This window comes from Euleptes europaea, chromosome 1, assembly GCF_029931775.1.
Source record: "Euleptes europaea isolate rEulEur1 chromosome 1, rEulEur1.hap1, whole genome shotgun sequence".
Taxonomy (NCBI): Eukaryota; Metazoa; Chordata; class Lepidosauria; order Squamata; family Sphaerodactylidae; genus Euleptes; species Euleptes europaea.
Window position 1 is genome coordinate 33,194,731 of NC_079312.1, and position 15,801 is coordinate 33,210,531.

The following is a 15,801-nucleotide window of genomic DNA, read 5'->3' on the forward strand; positions in this document are numbered from 1 at the left end:
ATGCAATCTGTATACCAGAAACAATTAAATATGAAATAGAGGCCTATGTCATTATGGGACTTTCTGGACATGACTTTTAAATTGCCTTAAGTAGCTATTTCAGTTGAAGTCTACCTGTGGTTAATGCAGAACAGAGGTATTTGTAATGCCAGTGAATGTTCTGTTCATGGATAATACACATCTGGTTTGCAAACCAATTGAAGCAAGCAACACTTTCAGCCTCATGTGTGAAAATGCCCTAAGACTAAAGCTGTTATATTACACAGTAGTTATTTTTTCCTTGAATAAATGACTATTATCATTCACGTGAACATATGACATACACTGTCCGACCATTTGTCTGTCAAGGTCAGCACTGGCTGCTCCAACGGGCAGTGGCTCTCCAGAGTAGGGGTATGTGGTCGGATCTTGCCGACCCTGAGGGGAAGATCTGAATGCATACCCCCACTGGATCAGGTAGGCTATATCCAAGGCAGACAAAGCCTTCCCAGAAAACCTCCCAGTCCCAGATTTGTTAACATTAGGGATGTGTACTTGGATATACCCAAGCCAAAGATAACCCAGAAATTAGCGGCATCATTTCAGCTAAACCCAAAAAACTCCCAAATTCCAGGAATAACAAAAAACTATTTCCCATAATTTTGGGAGTTTTTGGAGTTTCAGGGGCCAGGAGCTAAGGGGGAGAGATAGGAAGCTGGTCCACCAGTCTCTGAGGCTAGGTCTACCAACCACAGGAAATAATGGAGCCTCTGCTGTCCACAGGAAATAATGGGCCAATTATGTCCCATGGTAGACCAGCCTCTGAGCCATTATTTCCTATGGATGACAGAGGGGCCAAGTCTACTGCCCATAGGAAATAATTGGCCCATTATTTCCTGAAGGCAGTAGAGGTCAGATCTACCCAAAGGAAATAATGGGGTTATTATTTTTTATACATAGATCTGGTCTCTTTATCAATCATAGGAAATAATGGCTTCATTATTTCTTATGGGTGGTAGACCTAGCCTCAGAGCCCAGGTCTACCTGATCAGCTATTAATTGGCATCTCCATTCCCTTTAAATTTTAAAGGCAGGGAGACACTGCCAAATAGCTGTTTTGAGAGATCACCTTACTCTTTCACCCTCCCTCCCTCCTGCTGCCTCTGGGGGGACAATTGATAAAATTGGTTCTTGTAGGTTATCCGGGCTGTGTAACCGTGGTCTTGGAATTTTCTTTCCTGACGTTTCGCCAGCAACTGTGGCAGGCATCTTCAGAGTAGTAACACTGAAGGACAGTGTCTCTCAGTGTCAAGGGTGTAGAAAGAGTAATATATAGTCAGAAAGGGGTTGGGTTTGAGCTGAGTATTGTCCTGCAAAAGTATTGTCCTGTAAGTATCAAGATAATGTGCTAATGAGGATATGGTATGTTAATATGGAACCATTGTATCCTGAAGTGATCTGTTAATGTGTGTAATCCAAAACTAATCTGTATGGCTATTGTTGAATGTTGTCTTTGTCTGGAGGTTTTTCAGGGCAGGAAGCCAAGCCTTATTCATTCTTAAACTCTCCTCTTTTCTGTTAAAGTTGTGCTGATGTTTGTGAATTTCAATGGCTTCTCTGTGCAATCTGACAAAATAGTTGGTAGAACTGTCCAGTCTTTCAGTGTCTTGGAATAAGACCCTGTGTCCTGTTTGTGTCAGTCCATGTTCAGCCACTGCTGATTTCTCAGGTTGGCCAAGTCTGCAGTATCTTTCATGTTCTTTTATCCTTGTTTGTATGCTGCGTTTTGTGGTCCCGATGTAAACTTCTCCACAGCTCCACAGCTGCAAACGCAGCATACAAACAAGGATAAAAGAACATGAAAGATACTGCAGACTTGGCCAACCTGAGAAATCAGCAGTGGCTGAACATGGACTGACACAAACAGGACACAGGGTCTTATTCCAAGACACTGAAAGACTGGACAGTTCTACCAACTATTTTGTCAGATTGCACAGAGAAGCCATTGAAATTCACAAACATCAGCACAACTTTAACAGAAAAGAGGAGAGTTTAAGAATGAATAAGGCTTGGCTTCCTGCCCTGAAAAACCTCCAGACAAAGACAACATTCAACAATAGCCATACAGATTAGTTTTGGATTACACACATTAACAGATCACTTCAGGATACAATGGTTCCATATTAACATACCATATCCTCATTAGCACATTATCTTGATACTTACAGGACAATACTTTTGCAGGACAATACTCAGCTCAAACCCAACCCCTTTCTGACTATATATTACTCTTTCTACACCCTTGACACTGAGAGACACTGTCCTTCAGTGTTACTACTCTGAAGATGCCTGCCACAGTTGCTGGCGAAACGTCAGGAAAGAAAATTCCAAGACCACGGTTACACAGCCCGGATAACCTACAAGAACCAATGAACTCTGACCGTGAAAGCCTTCGACAATAAATTGATAAAATGTTCCTGAATTTTTGGGATCCTCCAAAATACCTGGGGGGGGGGGGGAACCCAAAACAGTAAGGAGAGTCCCAAAAATTCAGGATACCAAAAAGCATACCCTCCCCAAATCTGAAATTCATCTGAATTTTTTTTTTGATGTGTGCACCCCTAGTTAACATTGTGCATAAATTGTCTGGAATTTAACAGACCCTGCCTGCCTCCCGTTCCCCAAGAAACAGCATTTCTTCCAGCAAATCTTAGCCCTGGGACCATTCAGGAGAGCTACATGGGCCAATCACACATTCTTTATGGAAGGGAGGGAAACTGTAAACAGCAGCTCTCATTTACTTTAGCCATTTTGCTCCACATGTGTGCTGCATGCGCATGGTCTGGGAGAGAAGCCTGGTTTGGCTGGACAGATCTTGCCCGGACTAAGCTGGACTCTTTCCTTGACAGACACATTTGATGAATTTTGATTATTAATTTATTACTACTAGCTAGCCCTTCCTACATCCTTTCCCCTCCCCATGGTGGTAGTAAGAGGGTGACATTTGGTCTCTGGGGTGTGGTAGTTAGGGAGAGGTTTTATTTCCCTTGCTGTGTTGGTTTCAGTGCAGTTTAATCTCTGGTTTGTTTTGATCTTCTGCCTTTCCTTTTCTGTGCTTCTGAAGAGTTTATTTTTTTTTATTGTGGTTCATTTTTCTCAGTTCATTGACTTTTCTGGTTGCCCTGAGTTAGCAGGTTCCCTGTTTCCCACCTTTTTGTAGATTAGTGATTTTCCATAACATTGCATTTTCCATTGCTTAGGTTTGGATAGGCAGGCACCCTTTCTTTTTCTTATGTTACTCTGCAAAAAGACACCATGTGGTCCACCCACCCCCCACTCCCGACAAACCAACTGCAGTGTGACATGAGCTTGCCTCAATTTAAAAAATGCTCCAATTTCTCCACAATGGTATTGGAGGGGTGGGTGGATGTCTTTCTAGACACTCTGGAAGGAACACTTTTATTTGCACTTAATAGTTTGGTGTGTTTTAAAAAAAAAGATTCTGCAGAGAACTGGCAGCCATTTTCACACCTTTTCCCACTATGCAGAGAAGATGGTTGGGGGCACCTTATTCAAGAGGTTGTAAAATTGGACCCCTTTTTCCAATTCACTTGAAACTTGGGGCTTCTGTAGAAGACAGGGTAGACTACATTCCCTGATATTTTGATACCACTTGGTGAACAAAGTTCACACAGGAAAATCCACCATTTCTCCCTCATGGAACACAATGGGCAGACATCTGTGCCAATCTTAATAAGAATGGAAATGGAACCTGATTAATCTTCAAAATACAACATTTCTTAGAATTCTTAAAACCAATAAACCTTACCTTTCCTAAATTATGATATAGAACTAAAACAACAATTTTTCCAGCGTTCATACGTTTGTGGTAGAGATGTTTCATCACCGACTACCTGATCCTTTTAATTGGAGATCCTGTGGCTTGAACCTAGGACCTTCAACAGATTCTCTTCCAATAAACCTTGCCCCCACCCCTTATGAATCAAAATTGCACTTTACAATCAGGCATATATTAAGCTTATTAACTGTCTAGAGAAGGAAAACTGGTTACATAATCTAACCGGGAAAAGGAACCACACCAGTAACATATGCATTGTTTGAGAAGTACCTGGAATATGTACTCATATATTTACCTTATTATGTAAGACAGGGGTGGGGAATGTCAGGCTCGTTGACCATATAAGGCCTGCGAAATCATTTGGTCTGGCCCTTCAGGGGTCCTGGCAGATCTCTAGCTCAGAAAGATCTAAGACTGGCGATCCGCCCCCTCCGGCGGACAGGATAGCCTCTATTCAAGGTGGATGTGAGTTTGTTTTGCTGAGAAAAGGAACCTTTTTTCCCCCTTGCAGAAGAGCCGTTAGCTATGGAGATGCTAGGACCGCCCAAGAAACTGTGTTAACCCTTTCCCACCCGGGCCGTGGAGAAACGTATTCCCTCTGTACTACAACAGGGTTGGGGGCGGAAGTGGTGATGATGGAGGGGTTAAAGGGGGCAGGGCCAGAATGTGTGGGGGCGAGTTCTTAGCCAGTGTGTCCTCATTTCATCTCTTCAGGCGGAGGTAGCAGGAGCCACCTGTAGAATACGGCCCCGACCATGCGGAGCAGGAGCAACTCCAGCATGCGGCTGGATGGCTACACCTGGTTGGCTCAACGGACCATCCTGCGCCACTAGGTGGGTGAGTTCACCACAGGTTGGATGCCTGCTTGGGGGGGTGTCATCTGGAGCAGCTGCCTGCTTGGGGCTTGGTCGGTACGCCCTATCCCTTCTGGGTCTTTCCCCTCTAAGTCCTGCAAAAGATGCATAGGGCGGGGAAGTGCCGGATTGGGGTGTTACTGGACCAGGCTCCTTTGCCTACAAGCCCCAAATGGCTTGTTGCTCACTCCGTCTTGTGTTTGCTGCCCTGCCTGAATCTCTCGGGCCCAGCTGGGGATGGCAGAGCTCAAAAGTGAGTCGCTCTATGTGGCAGACACTTGGAGCAGTCTCCGGTCGTGCCTCTTGGCTAAATGTTTGACCAAATATAGCAGCCTAATTTTTAAGTTGATAATTTTGTGTGGCCCTCGAATGATGTTATAAATATCCAAATGGCCCTTGGCAGAAAAAAGGTTCCCCACCACTGATGTAAGAGGTAAAAGACATCATGCAAATAAAGAAACTAGTTGTGATGGAAGTGGTTGTGTGGAGGCAAGCAATGAAGCGAAGAGAAACAAGCAGTGTGAAAGCAGCTCTTCTGGGAAGTCAAACCAGAGACAAATAACTTTACAGAACCAAGTGGAACTCTATCAACCTCTGGAGTTACCTTCTCCTTGCAAAGTTGGTAGGTGCAATACCACCCTGTGACCATCTGAAGTAGTGGCAAAGCAGCAAAACAGAGAGCAGTCAGCAGCTCCCATCCAGCAGCTTCATCAAGCAACCACAACCGCCCCTTTCAGTAGGGTTGCCAGCTCCAGGTTGGGAAATACCTGAAAGATTTTGGGGGTGGAGCCTGAGGAGGGTGGGGTTTGGAGAAGGGAGGGACTTCAGTGACAAAGCAGCCATTTTATCCAGGGGAACTGATCTCTGTCACCTGGAGATCAGTTGTAATTGTGGGAGATCTCCAGCCACCACCTGGAGGTTGGCAACCCTATCTTTCAGCCATTAGAATTTGATTGCTGAACCCACACATAAGGGGAGTGTGAGGTACCCGCAATCCTCCCAGTGCATCCTGTTGCCATTTTGTGTGAATAGGGCAACACGTGTATTTTTCCGGCATGCCTCCATAAATTTGAGCATCTGATCACATGCACCAAAGCTGGAAAATGCATGTGTTGCCCTAGTCGCGCAAAATGGCAACCACACACATTGGGAGGATCTCAAGCAGCACAATCTTCCCTTCCATGAGGTCTGAGCACCTAAATTGCAATGGCTCGAAAGGGCTAACATCTCAGTCATTCTGGTTCAAGGCTATAGCGCTTCACATTGGGCTATGTTTATGAAAAGACTGACGATAAATTTTGTAACAGGTCTGGATCTAATTCCTTTTGTGTGTTGCTATACTCTTTATCCTTTTCTGCTTGTACTTATATTATTGTTTTATTTTAAATAATACAACTCCATCCCCCTCAAAAAATAGAAATCCCGAACAGCCATATCACAACTTTCCCATAACAAGTCCTTGACAAAGCATTGGGCAACTTCTGAGATAGCTTTTAGCAATCCTTTGTTGGAAACGAAGGCCTTTTTGAATATTCAGAGTGCAAATAACACAATTTTACTATGCATAAATGGCAGAAGGAGCCGTGATTTATAGCTAATTAAAAACAGTCAAAGAAATTAAACCTGCTCAGGAAAGCATATCCTCCCATGGCCCTGTTGGAAATTATTCGTCCCTCGGAAAACTGGCCTTCACAGTTTATCGAAAAAGCACCTGGCCAGGCACGGAGCCCTGGTGGAGGGCTATAAATATTGCCCATTTGACAGGCACTCGACTGAAATAAAAAAGCTGTTGACTTGTAAGTTGAATTTGATTTCTGAAATTTCATTCTATCACGCAGCTCTTGCCGAACTTCCCCTACCGTCTCCACCGCCATTTTTTCCCCAACTTGGAAAATAAAGCAAAGCAAAAAATAAATCATGATGTGGAGGCAATAAAACAATACGGCTTATAATTTTCCTTTCCCCTGACCTGTGAATGCATGTGGTTCTATCTGAATTTCCTTCAGTGAGCTGTGTAGTGCTTGGCATTTTTCAATTTGAAGCGGTAATGAAGGAATGTAACTATGACTAATGCACCACAGTTGCTTTGCTCTCTTCTGTCGTTTCCTTCCTTTCCGAACTGGAATATCTACCATGCATTTTTTAAGAGAACACAATGCGGCCTTTCAACCTGCTCTCTATGCTGCCATGCTGCTCGTTTCTATCCGCCGGTAAACAACCATTATTTCTCGTGCTACCTCAAATGAGATTTATAAAAGGGGAAGAGGTTAGCCTGTGGTCAGAAAACAACAACGATGGGGAAAAAACCACGAGGAACATTGGATTGAGAGAGGCAGCATATCCACAACAATGCTTCAAAGGTTGAAAATTAACATCAGAAGCCTTAAATAAATACAAGAGGGAATGAACGAAGGCATCCCCGCCCCACTCCAAACACACACAAAGCAACAAACAAGCAAACAGGGTCCAGTGGATAAAGTATCAGATTATGATACCAGAAAACAAGGTATGACTCATCCTTCATCAGACGTGGACTGATTTCAGCAGAGGCAGGTCAGCTACCATCTTCTTGGGACTTCCAAGAAGGCATAACCCCCAAAGAGCATTACACTCTGCTGACAATAATCTGTTGGTGGTCCCTGGCCCGAGGAGTGTGCGGCTGTCCTTGACCAGGGCCAGGGCCTTCTTGGCCTGGTGGAATTCTCTGTAAGGAGTTCCACAGAGCCTGTTAGACAGAGCTATTCTGCCAGGACTATGGTTGAGGATGGCCGCAGCTGAGATTAAGTGAGATCAGTGCTGGCCTCCCTACTCCCCACCCTCAAATAGATCATAAACTGGAGCTGAGTGTCATCTACATATTGGTGACGATCCACCCAGATGTCCAAATGCTCTCTCCCAGCAGTTTCATGTAGCAGTTTGAAAAGCATAGGGGACAAGATGAAGCCTTGTGGGACCCCACAGGCTAAAGTTCAAATGTCTGATCAGTAGCGCCCACACACTGTCTTCTGAAACCGACCCTTGTGGTAGGACAGGAACCACCAAAAAAAATGATGCCAGATAGTTCCAGCCCTGAAAGGTGGTTCAGGAGGCTACCATGATCGATGGTACTGAAAGCTGCTGAGAGGTCCAGGCGAATCAACACAGGTCATCTAGAAAGACCAAGGCTTTTTCGGTCCCATAACCAGGTTTGAAACCAAACTGGAAAGGATCCAAACTAACAAGATCATTGGTTTATCACAGTCAGTATTGCCTAAACTGGAGATGCCGGGACTCAACTTTGGACCTTCAGCATGTTCCACCGCCAAGCCACAACTCCAGCCATCAAGATTCCAGTTAAAAAGGATCCCAGGAAGCAAATTGAAGGGACACCAGTCAATGGAGAGGTGCCACCCACTAGACTAGACAGTACTGAGTTAGATGGACCAATGGTCAGCATCAGGCAGCTTCCAGTGAGAGCCAGTGTGATATACTGGTTAAGAGTGGTGGACGCTAATCTGGAGAACTGGGTTGGTTTCCCCACTCCTTCACATGAAGCCAGCTGGATGACCTTGGGCTAGTCACAGTTCTCTTAGAGCTCTCTCAGCCCCACCTACCTCACAAGGTGTCTGTTGAGGGGAGGGGAAGGTGATTGTAAGCCTCTTTGAGTCTCCTTAAAAGGCAGAGAAAGTTGGCATATAAAAACAAACTCTCCTCCTCCTCCTCCTCCTCTTCCTCCCAAAATCCATGTAAAGAGTTAATAGCTGGCTGTTGAGTTTGTATTGAAAGACAATAAAAGAGAAGAAGAAAAACTAAACCCAGCCACCAGGGATACTTAGCGTTCTATTAAGGAGGCACGCCACATATTTCCCATTTAGCATCGCTTCAAGAGTATTGCATTGTAGTACTCAGTAATACTGGAATCAATTGCCAAAAAATCTTATGAAGTCCATATTCCTGAAATTCAAAGGCAAGGCTTCAAAAGAGAAGAGAGCCTCTTCCGCTTGGAAAGCCTGCTCTTTCCAATGGTTGTTTCTAAGACCTGTGTGTGGACAGTTTTAAAGTGTGCAGCTCTTTAAAAGTCTCTCCAAATTGAAGTATAATTGCATCCGAAAAGCATTTCCATGCAATTAGCGGTTTAACTTCTCATGTCCCAAACCGGCGGCAGTGGTATTAAATTACAGGCACCTAATGCATCACAAATGCATTTCCAGGAAGAGCTTGCTAATGATATCGATGCCGCCACATTCTCCTCTGCTTTGGAGCACCCTGCAAACTGGCAACTGGGCAACTGTGAACATTTGCCTCCTTTTTCAGAAGCATCCCAACCCTCCCCCCTCCCCACAAGTGAAGATTTTAGTCTCCACTGGTCAGCACTTTGAGAAGGGAACGAGATGCGCACAGCAAGGGGGTCACAACTGTGAATGGGGAGCCAGATGAGCTGGAGCAAGGTGGCAGTACTTTGCCTTGAGCTCTTGATGGGCAATATCTCAGCCCCCTGGGTGATAGGAAACAGGGCCTATTATATTAGGTGCTGTGGAACACAGGCAGGATGGTGCTGCTGCAGTCCGCTTCCTAGAGGCTCCTGGTTGGCCACTGTGTGAACAGACTGCTGGACTTGATGGGCCTTGGTCTGATCCAGCATGGCATTTCTTATGTTCTGATGTTCTTAGAGGCAGTAACGCCAAAAAAAATAAATCTGAAAACTTAATACACAGCTGTTAATTTACTTCCAGTACAGAACAATGCAAAGCCTGTGTGCTTGCCGGACAGGAGCCATGTGCAGTTCAGGCTGCAGCCTTATGCACAGTCACTTGAAATGAAGCCCATTGTATTCAATCAGGTTGACTTCCATGTAATAATAATAAATGATGGTTAAGTGCCGTCACGTCACAACCAGCTTCTGGTGACCCCTCAAAAGGTTTTCAAGGCAAGAGATGAGAACAGGTGATATGCCATTGCCTCTGCATAGCAGCCCTGGTCTTCCTGGAGAGTCAGCATGGTGTAGTGGTTAGGAGCAGTGGACTAATCTGGAGAACCAGGTTTGATTCCCCACTCCTCCACATGAGTAGCGGACTCTGATCTGGTGAACTGGGTTTGATTCCCCACTCCTCCACATGCAATCTACTAGATAAACTTGGGCTAGTCACAGTTCTCTCCGAACTCTCTTAGCCTCACCTACTTCACAAGGTGTCTGTTGTGGGGAGAGGAAGGGAAGGTGATTGTAAGCTGGCTTGAGACTCCTTAAAGGGTAGAGAAAATCAGGGTATAAAAACCAACTCTTCTTCTTCTTCTTCCTTGGTGGTCTCCCGTCCAAGTACAACTATGACTGCCCCTGATTAGCTTCCAAGCTCTAATGAGCTTGGGATAGTCTGGGCTATTCAGACTTCTTCCTCCATATAGACAATTATTTATTTACACATTTATACACCACTTTTCACCCGAATGGGGATCCTAAGCAGTTTACAACAGCATTCTCCCCTCTCCATTTTATCCTCACATGATGGTAGGTTAGGCTGAGAGACAGTGATCGGCCCAAGGGTGCTGAGTGAGCTTCAATAGCAGAGTAGGAATTCAAAATGGATTTCCTATAACCACTATACCATTCATAGGATCACACTGCATGTGACCTTTTTATGACTTTAAACAGGGAACACTGCTCAACAGTGTTAAAACCCATGGTAAAATGAGAGATCTCGTCTGCAAAATAGGGCATAAAATCTGTCAAGCAATATCTGTTTAAGCTTGTTCCCAGAAGTCCCCCACAATTCACCTGGGTACTTTCTACTCCAACAGTCACATGTTTCATGGAACTTCAGTTGGAGAAGAAGAAGAAGAAGAAGAAGAGTTGGTTTTTATATGCCGACTTTCTCTGCCACTTATGGGAGAATCAAATCGGCTTATAATCACCTTCCCTTCCCCACAACAGACACCCTGCCAGGTAGGTGGGGCTGAGAGAGAGTGACTTGCCCAAGGTCACCCAGCTGGCTTCGTGAGGAGGAGTGGAGAAACAAATCTAGTTCACCAGATTAGCCTCCGCCACTCATGTGGAGGAGTGGGGAATCAAACCCGTTTCTCCAGATCAGACTCCACTGCTCCAACCACCATTCTTAACCACCACACCACGCTGGCATAGATAGGTGATAGTGAGGAAAGCAACAGCAATTGTAACTAACTTTAAGAAGAACTACCGAAAGCGAACTTTAAGAAGCACCACAGAAATAAATCACTTCAGTGCAGATCATGTGGGTGGCTGGAAAGGTCTTTGTGGATGGCTTCAGGAAGTCTGCATCATACCAAACAAGGCTGAATGTGGGAGAATACCAACATCATCAACCATCAGTGTTTACAGGAGGATGAACTCACACTGCAGAAACTTGTTGGGCGGATTAAAATTGAAAACAACAACAACAGACACGGGTAACATAAGATGAGCCCCCTCTGATCAAAGTCTACTTTATAAGGCCTATTTGTGTGATAGAAGCTTCCCACTGTGCCAAGCTGCCTCCACATGATTAACTGGCATATTTTTATTTCATTTTTTTTCTCGCATGAAATTTGGTGCAGAACTATTGTTCTTATTAGCACCTCCTTCTTTCTTTGGGTGAAGAACAAAAAAGGCTCAGCCTCAGAACTCTTCCCCTGCAAAACCTGCTTTCATGTCACACAGATAGGTGGTAGAAGAAGGACATCTAACAACTTATTCACATCACTTGATCAGTAAACTGACAAATGATATCATCTCAAGAGGAAGGCCATGGCAGCCACTGCCAACCAGCTGTCCTCTTTCATCCAAAGCCTAATTTATACATGCAGTTAGTAGTCAGTCCAGGCTTCAAATTGACTTGAATGCAGGACTGAAATCAGAGGGATTCTAGTCTGCCCACCAACCTGTTGGTATGAAAGGTTTTCACCACACCTTCAAGAATGACGAGGAGGAGGAGAAGAAGAAGAAGAAGACGACAACAACAACGACGACTTGGTTTTTATATGTTGACATTCTTTACCACTTCCTTAAGAATCAAACCGGCTTACAATCACCTCCCCACAACAGACACCCTGTGAGAGCTGTGACTAGCCCAAAGTCACCCACCTGGCCTCATGTGTAGGAGTGGGAAAACCAACCCGGTTCAACAGATTAGTGTCTGCCACTCATGTGGAGGAGTGGGGAATCAAACCCGTTTCTCCAGATCAGACTCCACTGCTCCAACCACCATTCTTAACCACCACACCACGCTGGCATAGATAGGTGATAGTGAGGAAAGCAACAGCAATTGTAACTAACTTTAAGAAGAACTACCGAAAGCGAACTTTAAGAAGCACCACAGAAATAAATCACTTCAGTCAGTCCAGGCTTCAACCTGTTGGTATGAAAGGTTTTCACCACACCTTCAAGAATGACGAGGAGGAGGAGGAGGAGAAGAAGAAGAAGAAGACGACAACAACAACAACGACTTGGTTTTTATATGTTGACATTCTTTACCACTTCCTTAAGAATCAAACCGGCTTACAATCACCTCCCCACAACAGACACCCTGTGAGAGCTGTGACTAGCCCAAAGTCACCCACCTGGCCTCATGTGTAGGAGTGGGAAAACCAACCCGGTTCAACAGATTAGTGTCTGCCACTCATGTGGAGGAGTGGGGAATAAAACCCAGTTCTCCAGATCAGAGTCTACTGCTCCAAACCACCACTCTTAACCACCACACCATGCTGGCTCTCAAGGTAGGAGGAGGACAAGGTAGGATTGCATACCTATTTATCCAAAGATTACCCTTCCGCCATACTCATTTACACAGAATCCAAGTGTCTATGCTAATCTCTCAAGGATTTTTGAATGACCCACCATGAAGCCTTTATCTGGGCAGTGCCATAGAGAAGGAGAAGAGAGAAGGCCTTAAGAAGAAGTACAGTGTTCATTTTATGAGTGTCATCTGTTCCCAGTATGCCAAAAGAAGGATGACATATTGAAATTATTCTGCTATAGGCAAGAACAGCAAGGGCAGCTCATTATGTTCATGGATAGAAAGGAGGACGAGGGCTGGGGAAGCAACAGAAATGAAATGGAAGGAAAGATACTCACTCGGGCGCCAAAGGAAGAATCAGAGCTCTCAAGTTTGCCAATAGGAAAGTTGAAAAAGAGCAGAAGCCAAGAATTTTTCATTAAACCAGGTGATGCCCATTTGGAATGGCATTAGTGAAGAAATTAGCTGTGTTTAAGCTGCAAAGCCTCCTTGGGTATCTATCTACCTCATTTTGATCTCGCCATTCCTCCAAGGAGCTCAGGATGGTCTAAAACACTGGTTCCCAACCGGGGGTCCGCGGACCCCTGGAACTAAATTAAGGTCCGCAAAACAAAGTTATAAACCCATAATAAATTAATATTTTCAATTAAAAGTTCTCTATTATAAAAATATATTCAAATATTATTCTAAGGTTAATGTTTAACTAACAGTTATGATCAAAGTTTATTTTCAAATTCTCGGAATTGTTATTTTGAACCTTGGGGTCCCTGCACCGAACAAAAAAGTCCTAGTGGTCCCTGGTCAAAAAAAGGTTGGGAACCACTGGAAAACTATTCTCCCTTCCTCCACCTTCTCCTCCTAAGAACCCTGCAAGGTAGGTTAGGCTGATAGATACTGGCTGTCCTCTGTTGAGGGGGTCTCCCTGGTCCTAGTTCCCCTTGCCAAGTACTAAATTGCTCTGGCTATCATTGGGTATGACATGGTAGCCTGCAATGGGGGTGGGGAACACATACTCTTTGGTAACACATCTGAAGCCCACCTTGGGTGGCTGGCTTGTCCTGCTTCCTCATTGGCTTGCCAACCTCCACATACTAGCTGCAGACCTCCTGCTATTACATCTGATCTCCTGCCGATAGAAATCAGTTCCCCTGAAGAAAATGGCCACTTTGGCCATTGGACGCTATGGCATTGAAGTCCCTCCCCTCCCCAAACCCTGCCCTCCTCAGACTCCGCCTCCAAAACCTCCCGCCAGTGGTGAAGAGGGATTTGGCAACCCTATTCCACATGGATCCACAATTCACATCACTCCACGTCCAACAACATTTTCGCTTCCCTTTACCCTGCACGTCCAGAACAACTGCATCAGAGCGAGAAGGTATGGAACCCTCATTCTTCATTAATCACAGTCTGCCCTGGAAAGAGCTTCACAGTTTTCTTCTGTAATTTCCATCACGGTCCCTGGCCCACAGTTAAAGAAGCAATTACCTATCAGAAGAAAAAGAAAAGTCCCTTTTCTTTGCCTTCAGCTCTCGCCTTCTGTACAACTCTCAACTGTTCAAAGTGAAGAAGCTATTCTTCTGAAGTTGACGCCTGCTAGATTCGATTAATAAGACTGAGCAATTCAGAGCTAGCCACTGAGAAGCCTGCAGGATTAATTGTAGCCCATTTTTGCTTTTCCTTGCTCTGAGCAGGCAAAGAACTATGTGAAAGCATCCTTAATATAATCGGGGATTTACAGAAACTTGCTCCTGGCTTAGGTAGGTAAGCAGGAGGCCATGACTGTTTTGCCATATTAAAATCTCCTTGGAACTAGATTTGTGGGAAATTGTAAAATGCCCAGTCTTCTCATTATAAATTTGCTCAGCATTTTCACACACACCCCAATTTCTCACAAGTGGATGAGATATTTCTTATTCTGTTCTCTGTAGCCTTCTGATAATGAGTCAAGAACATTACAAGGTATCATTTTGCATTGCAAACCTCAGACATTGGAAATGTGGAGAACTATATTAGGAAATGATTTGGTTCCATGCACACAGCATAATTTCAGCGGGGCACCTCATGCACACATGCGGGAGAGGACTGTGTGTTTGTGTGCAATTGCCCTGTGAATTTATATATTTACTTCGTGTCAGAATCTTTGCTGCACATGTCAAGGGATGTGGGTGGAAAATATACCAGAAAAGCATGCTTGTCCACCAACACATTAGCAAACAGTTCAATATATAACTCAGCAGCTGTGTTGTGTTCGGTGGCAGGCGGCACACTGTGTGCTAGTTCAGAACCCAAATGAGTGGGACACTGGGTGTTCTGTGAGCCCATCTCCCAACACTGTTAATGGCTGCTATGCTGGGGCCTAAATGCACCTGGACTGCAATAGGAGGGGTGGGGGGAGGGGTCAATCCTTCTACCAAGGCTGTGCATATCGATAAACCCGAGCGGAAAATAAGCCGTAAAATAGCCATTTCGGCTTATTTCGGGCTTCGGGTTTATCGGTAGCAAAAGGCAGGGGAATAAGCCAAGGAGAATAGGCGATTCCCTGTAAAGCCGAATGGAGAATAGGCTTTTTGGGAATCAGCTTTCCCCTTGGCTTGTGTTGCAAGGAGAGCTATTACCAGAGATCCCTAGTTGTGACTTTCACCTGTATAGTCTTCCTCCTTCCCTTTGTTTTATTTACTTTTGGACCTCCCACAACCCATCTTTCTGCATCCCAAATGGTCTGTCTGCCTTTCCTTTCCTTTCCTTTCCTTATTCAAGTTACGGCCACATGTCCTGGACTGCAGGCTCTGCTTTACAAGGTTGATAGCTGTACACATAGTATTTGCGAGACTTATACTAACCAGCATTACAACAAGAACCTATTATACCAGATGTTTGAGTAATTGAGAATAGAATTTACAACATATACACATGCCTGGTTGGGTTTGAACTGTTTGTATTTGTATTTGTATTGATTAATGTATTTCTGTAAATGTGTGCAGGTTTACAAAGGGTTTTAATTAACCACTGATGAAGGCCCCATAGGCCGAAACGTGTTTGGTATGTGGTTATAGTTATCAACCTCAGGAAATGCCATTGTGCTATTTTAATGCTTTTAAATAATTTTAACTTTTGTATAGCGCTTCTAATAAATTATACTTTCAGTATTTATACATAGACTTATATATATTTTCTTTTCACCCAACCTTGGGTACCCAGCTTTTGTTTTTAGGTTGGGTTTTATTACCCTTCTTTTTTTTCTTCCACTACTGGACTGCAGGCTGACCAGATGCCAAAGAGGTTTTGAAGAGTCAGTGTGGTATACTGGTTAGAGTAGCAGGAGGGTTTCCAGGTCCCTCTTCACCACCACCAGGAGATCTTTGGGGCAGAGCCTGAGGAAGGTGGGGTT

General features: G+C 44.5%; 1 protein-coding gene across 2 annotated transcripts in view; it reads right to left on the minus strand.

Annotated features, from left to right (window-relative positions):
* The window catches only part of FHIT (fragile histidine triad diadenosine triphosphatase), a 1,210,431-nt gene that overhangs the window by 338,575 nt on the left and 856,055 nt on the right, over positions 1–15,801 (minus strand). The gene's annotated exons all lie outside the window — the stretch shown is intronic.